Source organism: Arvicanthis niloticus, chromosome 13 (assembly GCF_011762505.2).
Source record: "Arvicanthis niloticus isolate mArvNil1 chromosome 13, mArvNil1.pat.X, whole genome shotgun sequence".
In the NCBI taxonomy this organism is placed as follows: Eukaryota; Metazoa; Chordata; class Mammalia; order Rodentia; family Muridae; genus Arvicanthis; species Arvicanthis niloticus.
Genome location: NC_047670.1, coordinates 57,436,215 through 57,443,817, shown reverse-complemented (window position 1 = coordinate 57,443,817; position 7,603 = coordinate 57,436,215). Strand labels below are relative to the sequence as shown.

Genomic DNA, 7,603 nt, shown 5'->3' with positions numbered 1-7,603 from the left:
CTTTCCTCACTGTAACCCTTGAGTATGACTTCAGTTTGCCGTGTGTGACCAAATCAGCAGCCATTGGTAGGCCTTTTCATGTGGAATAGGGTCAAGCCTGGAACATCAACACTACCACCTCTCCTCCTACTTTATCTGGATACTGCCCTCTCTCCTCCCTTTCATCCCCTCCTCCATTCTTTCTTCAATACTCCCTAAAGACTACCCACCACTCCCATTTCTGAGACAGATTTTATAAAGTAGTCCAGGCTATGTAGCCCATGGGGGACTTGAACTTGTCATCTTCTTGCCTCAACCTCCCATGTGCTTGGCTGAAGGCCACTACTTCTGGAGTAATAAACTCTATTCTCAACACATTAAAGGTGTCCAACCTGGTAGGTTGGCCTGAGACAGAGGGGCAAGAAGGATTGTAGACTGTTGTCTTGGGACACAATTGAGTCAAGGATGGGGGCTGGACCAGGAATCTGAGTTGAGGACAAAGAATTTGTTTATTAGAAATCAGTAGACCACACTGGGGAGAAGGATGGAGTCACTACCCCTGCTAGCGAGCCACTGCACAGAGCTGGTAGGGCTCTGGAGAAACTAGAAATTTGTAGATGCCATGGTCACTGGGCTGGGGCTGTCCTGCAAACACTGAGAAGCTAAATGGTTGCAGGAGGCAAGTGAAGAATAGGAAAAGCTCCATGTGGACCAGTGGCTCCCCCAGGCATGCTCGGCGGCCTGTGGGTGGAAGAGGACTCAATCTGGGACCTGATTAGGGTTCCACCTTCCAGGCACCTTGGGTACACACAGGGAACAAGGGCCCCAGAGACACCTGCTGAGAATGGCATGAAGGCCTCATTCATGCTTCACAAAGTTGCCCTGGGCATCCAGGAAGTGTTCAGGATGAAAGCGGAAGGGGCTTCTCCCAGACAGTCTCATCCTTCAGAACAGAGGACAGGTTGGTGATGAGGGTCATCTCCTGTCAGGAGGCACATGGTGTGAACATGGAATGGGGTGTGGCTGCCTAGACCCTGGACACCAAGTTCACAGACACAGCCTCTACCTCACATACTTGTTGCTGTCATATAAACTCAGCTCTAGAAGCTTCTCAGCTTTCATTAATACTATCACATGGATACATGACAAAGGACAGATGTACACACACTGTCACCAGTATTTGTAGGTAGTGGCTGTTATAACCACTCCTGCCATATTTTACCTTGCTTGCCTTTGTAGCTGGGGAATCTAGAGTACAGATCTTGCTCTTGTTTCTCTTCCCATACTTACCCAGAAGAAGTTGGTTCTGTTGAGTTGAAAATTTTGTTGACTATATTACTGTCCCTTTTAACTGGGCATCTCAGGCCACTGGCTAGCTGGCAACAATGACTAGACACTAGAGTGATCCAGGCCTACCTTGGGGATAAGGAAGCCCTGCACTTCAATGTCACGAGAAGTCCTACGTGGCAAAAGCATTGGGAGAATGTCTGCAAAGGCTCTGCACCTCATGAATGACAGCATTGGTGTAGGGCATGCGGGCCTGGTCTGCCATCTCTGGACACCGCATCTGCCCTATGACTTCATCAATTTCCTGTTATACTTGGCCTGGAAGGACAGCATCCCTTAAGTTAAGATGTCAGAGCAGGGTGCCCATTGTTCCTCCACTACATCTCTGTTAAGGGCTGGGTTTATGGGAATAATATGACCATCATCCTTACTGGAATCTGGGTTAAACCATTGCAGGGAAGCACAAGTGTCCCAAGTAAGCCTAAGAAGTTTGCCTCTACCCTCCTCCTTCCTTCCCAGCCCAGCCAGGCTCACACTGCACATCTGGATGTAGGATCATGAGCAGAAGGGCCCAGGTCGGAGTGATTGAACTGGTCACAATCCCAGCACCAAACAGGTCAAGGACAAGCAGAGGTAGACTTGCATCATTGAAGCTACTCTCAGGGTTCCCCTTGGCCTAGGACACGGAAAGACAACAGACTCAATATAGAGACTACAATGCCCCCATAATACTCTCCATATGAGTCCAGGTGGTTACACTTTGGTGTCAATGTGTTATTCACAGTGCAAAGGACACCAGGTCCCATAGTCTCACCTTTTCCATCTCAGCCAGGAAGGCATCAGTCAGGCATCGAGGGGGCTGCTCAGGGTCCCAGGTCCTCTTGTGCTCAGTCACCATCTTATTTATCATGGTGAGAAATGTCTTTTGCCCAGCAAAGACTTTGTCTGCCAACCCTGGGATGTGCAGGAGAATTGGAAATGTCTTCAAAATCTGTAACAACCATAAAATGTTCTAGGACTTATTGCTGGCTTTAATTTAATGAATTGAGTAAATAAGGTTTGTAATACTAATATTCATTATCATTTAATGTGTGTTTGTCTGCACGTGGTGTGAGGAATGCTGTTGCCACAACAAAGATGTAGAGAACAGGGAAAACCATGTAGAGTCTGCGACCTTACTACATGGCTTCCCAAATGAAACTCAGGCACCATTCTTTCCTAGCTCCTTACCCTCTGACCATCTCTCTGGCTCCTGGGTACATGGACTTAGTGTTGATCTCAGCCAGTCTTAGTTTCCAGCCTCTTCCATGGTGGACACAGGTTCCCACCATCACCTGATTCCTCCTTAATTCTAGCATTCAGGCCCTACGAGTCCCATAATGGACAAAAGAATATTCTACCCGGACATATCACATGCATTGATGGCTTCCATGTGGGCAGAGGGTCAGGTTCTCAGCTTCTAGGAGCCCTGATCTTGGTGCACTTCTCCATCCTCTCTGCTGCAGGCTCGACAAGCTCCAGGCTTCTATTCCTGTGGTTGACACTTTTAGCCTTCTTCTTTTCAATCCCCCTGTCTCCAGCCTCCTCTGGGAAGCAGGACAGCACAGAAGTTGCTCTGCTGGCTGCCCTTGAGCCTCCTACCTCAGGGATCAAGCCAATTTTCTCCCCTGTGTTTTCTTTCACTACTTCCAACATCTTGATAATGCCAGGGTCTCCATACTCAAATCGACGTGCATAAATGAGGGATGCAATCACATTGCACATGGCTTTGTCCAGGAGAGGGTAAAGATTGAGGGGACTCCCTGGAAGGGGGAGATTCAAGTAAAAATCAGAATATTGTTTTTATCTCCCTGATACCACTTGCAGACCACAGCTATCACCCACCAGCCTGGGTGGTGAAGGCATCACACAGATGACCAGCCTCTTCTGTCACCCACTGCTCCAGCCATTTCTTGCCCAGGCCAAAGTTGCACAGGGTGGACACAGAGAATCGCCTCTTCTCTCTCCACTCACACCCATAAGGTGCAAGGGCCACACCTGCAGACACATCTGTGTGTAAGCAAGAACACTTGGCTGTGCTGCCCTCTCCCTCCTTCATTTCTCTTCTCCTCTGGGATCAGTGTCCCCTGTAACCTCACCCCTTCCTCCCAAACACATCTCTACCATGTGCTAGCAGGCTAAGGAGGCTCCACAGTGGATTTCAGGGAATTTTGTTGGATTTCCTAACTCCATTACCACCTGCATCAGGCCCTGACCTTTCTATGCTCACTGTCCCCTATGTCTAGCTCTGATGCCATTTGTGTCCCCACACAGCATTTTGCCTTTAGCTTTTTGTCCACAGTCTAGGTGGGTTGGGAGCCGCACTAGCCCCATCTTCGGGCAGCCAAAAATGTCGCGGCCCGGCCCGAGGAAAATGTTGAGGCCTGGACTGTCCCGCATTTGGCGGCCACTGTATCCCGGTCCAAGCTGCCGCTCCGGTCCGCAGGTCAGGGTTCAGCAAGAGAGAGGGTGAGGGCAGACTTGAAGAATGGAGGCCAGACAGAGTGTGTTTCAATCCCATTTATTCTTCAGTCTCCCTTCTTCTTTCCAAGTCCCAAGTCCTAAGTTCCTAGTCCCTAGTTCCTAGTCCCTAGTGCCTCCAAGTTCCAAGTTACTTCTTCCAAGTTCTCTTCCAAGTGCCTGCTACCTAATGCCTAATTCCTACTCCAAGTCGTACTCTAAGTTGTACTCTCTGAAGTGTCTCCTTCTCTCTTCTGTGTCTCCCTAATGTCTGATTCTCTGATCTGTTCTGTCTCTGCCTTTTATATGTCTCACTTCTAAGCCACGCCTCTAAGTCATACCTATAATCATGCCCTTAGGTCTTGTCTCTAACTCTGATCACTACACTTCTAAGTTACACACCTTTAATCTCACACACCTTTAATCTCACACACCCAAGGTATCTAAACCAAGATTATCAGAGTGTGCTCAGCTGTTGTAGGCTATTGTAATCCAAGTCTCACGTCAGGGTATATGGCTCAAGATGGCTGCAAAGCTGACAGCCACTTTCTGCTAAAAGTTGGCTCCCAACATAGGTGTAGAAAGATGGGTATTTCAGGGCGATCAGCAGTGTCATCTCCATAGGTCACCAGCAGTTCCTGCACCATCTTCAGTCCACTGATCACAACCACAAGGTTCCAGCCCATCTGCAGGCTGAACACGTCACCATAGCGATTTGAAGCAGAAGTAGAGAGACAGAACATGTAGGAAGTGGAGGTCCCCACAGATCATAGAACCAGGCTCATTGTACAAACATGGGCAAGATGTTGAGTCTGCAAATGTGGTTTCCAGTATGTATATGTGTGTGTGTGTGTGTGCATGTTTGTACCCACACACATGCATATGTATGTGTGAGCGAATGTGCGTGTGCATGTGCATGTGAATTTGCATGTGCTTTTGTGTATGTGTGTATGAGTTACTTTTTATTGAACCCTGGTCTTCATACATCCTGCAAAAATGCTTTTCTCTGAGCTTCATCCCCAGCATGAGGAAGCCCACCACTGTGGTATCTTATGTTTTAAGTTCAACAAAGAAATCACAGTAAATGTGGCATCTGAGCTGTGACCTTGCCAGTCCCTGAAAACTGTCCCGCAGTCCATTAACATTTCATACACATGAAGAGAGTCTGGCTCCTTGACATGGGCAATGAGGCCAGAGAGAACACAGTAGCAAGAGATTCAGGCAGCCACAGTCCCTCTCTCCACTTGGTGCCCTGACTACTATGCTACACTAGATTTCGCACCATGCTAAGACCTCATCTTTGAAAGGACAATAAGGGTATTGAGATCTCTATGGATGCTCCCCTCTCCAACTAGTCTCAACTCTGCCCCCATATCCTGTTTCACCTCCTGGTCTTTGACCCTTAAGCTTTTTTCCTAGAATGTCCCTGTGGATGTCACCAAAAATTTGCTAAGGTGCTTGGAGTCCCAGTACCCTGTTTGACCTGTGGCTCAAACCTGATTATGTGCTGCTATGGACACCATACCCTCAATTACCATCCACCACTAAGTCACTCACCTTGTACAAGCTGTACAGCATGTTATGTGGGTCCACCTGGAGCAGGTTACCCAGCACAGGCCATGGCACAGAGCCCAGTGGGTAACGGGAAGTCCAGCGGTGGTGCCGGTGCATCAGGTCCACCAGTAATATGAAGATGACTGTGAATATGGCCAGAGGCAACAGGCCAGTCCCAGTCAGCAGCCCCATCACAGCTCTACTGCTGCCCAAGCTTCCCAAAGTCCAATAACCAACACTCAATACAACACTTAGGTTCAGCAAACCCCAAGGTTGGATCCTGCCACTTTATAAAGGAGTGCGAGGGTTGCCCTTTGTCCTCTGTGTCCAGCCCCAATCTTGTATTTTGTTTGGCCAAGTGCAGGAAGGGGACAGTGATGTTCCATACCTCTTCAGAGCTGAGCATGCTGGGCTGAGGATGGTTGGTACATGACCTGTAGACCTTTCCTTCAAGATCGATGATCTGACCATTGTGTGCAAACAAACATCTTGTATGCATTAGGAGACTTGAGAGCATTGACTCAGAGAGGGAGGAGACCTCCCAGACCTAAATAGAGCACTTTTTGGCAGAACATGTTGGATGACTGGCATCCAGTCAATGGCTTCTGTGGGTGTCTGAGCAGTGGGAGGCAGTCTCCTGCTGTTGAGGAAAAGAGACCAGATACCATATGGGTCAGGGAAGGACAATGGAGGAAGACAGAGAGTCCCTGTGGGTAAGTGAAGGCCAGTGGGGGAAGGCAGCTGGATCATGTGCCTCTTCTGTACAGATCTGTGGTCATCCAGTTGATCAGGCAGCAAGACATCCAATACAGAATTTCTCAGAGGCTTATGGTCAGAGAAGGCAGCCAAGATAAAAACTGAAAGATAACTCCTGAGCCTTCTAACAAATGACTTTTGTGTACTGGTCACTGCTGGGCACACTGTACATACCAGCTCACAATTCACAAAGGTCAGTGAAGGCTCAGTCTTTGTCCTTGCTGATTCCAGTCCTCTGAAGGTCATAGGCTCAGAAATCGCCATGGAATCCAGGCAGGCTCTCTGCTGCATCTTCAGTGTGGCAGAAGGGTGGCGGGGGCTGAGTGGAGACTATAACATGCAGCCCCACAGCAAGGACTACACATGGATTTCCTCCTCTCTGCTGTCCATGCCACCCCTGCATTGACCACCTCTGTGTCACTGGTGACTGTGAGTGACTCCATGCTTACTGCTGGTCTTAAGCCTCTATGTCTATTTCTTCTTCCTATATGATTCGTGGTCCTGCTCATCCCAGTTTTACAGGATGGCACCATAGGTTGGGGCAGACACAAGGGTCTTTCCTAAGCCCAAAGTTAACCTGAAAGGAGACTTGCAGAGGAGTCAGGACACCAGCATGCATCAAGGTCAGAAAGGACATTAGGAAGACAACTTGCTCAGGTCACTGACAGACTCAGGTTGCTGGGTTCCTCCTGGTTTGCTGCATTTCAGTGCTGGGACAACACATACGATTTGGCTTCTCATCTCTACCTGTCTGTGTCACACATGATATTCTTAGAGAAAAGCAGCGCTGCTGACTGGGTGCTGGCCCCAGGGGAAGATGGGCTGACTCAGGCTAGATTTTCTTGAATCAGGTAAGTGAGTCTTTGTAAGATAAATGCACTGTCAGGTGAGGGATGTTATACAGTGTGGCTGTAATGGGTTTCCTCTCTATTTCCAGCTCTTGGGAGAGTGTTGGGGGCCGAGTTTTAGCAGAAAGCGACTATCAGCTTTGCAGCCAACTTGAGCCATATACCCTGACATGAGACTTGGATTACAATAGCCTACAACAGCTGAGCACACTCCAATAATCTTGGATTAGATACCTTGGGTGTGTGAGATTAAAGGTGTGTGAGATTAAAGGTGTATAACTTAAGAGTTTGACTTAGAAGTGTAGAGATCAGATTTAGAGACAAGACCTAAGGGCATGATTAAAGGTGTGACCAAAAGGCATGGCTTAGAAGTGAGACAGATAAAAGGCAGAGGCAGACGGCAGAGAATCAGACACAGCAAAGAGAAGACAGAGAAACAGTACAACTTGAAGGAAAACAGATTACCTGACATTAGGTAGAAGACACTTTAGAGAGAACAATTTGGAGTAACAGATATTCAGACACTTAGAGGAAGAGAGACTGAAGAATAAATGGGATTGAAACACACTCTGTCTGGTCTCCATTCTCCGAGTTCGTCCTCACTCTCTCTCTTGTTGAACCCCGAACCACGGACCAGAGTGGCAGCTTGGACGGGGATACAGTGGCCGCCAAACGCTGGG

At 48.3% G+C, this 7,603-nt stretch overlaps 1 pseudogene; it reads right to left on the bottom strand.

Moving 5' to 3' along the window:
• Positions 1-541: 541 nt before the first annotated feature.
• LOC117718906 (cytochrome P450 2D3-like) lies at positions 542-5,608 on the bottom strand (annotated as a pseudogene).
• Positions 5,609-7,603: the final 1,995 nt, after the last annotated feature.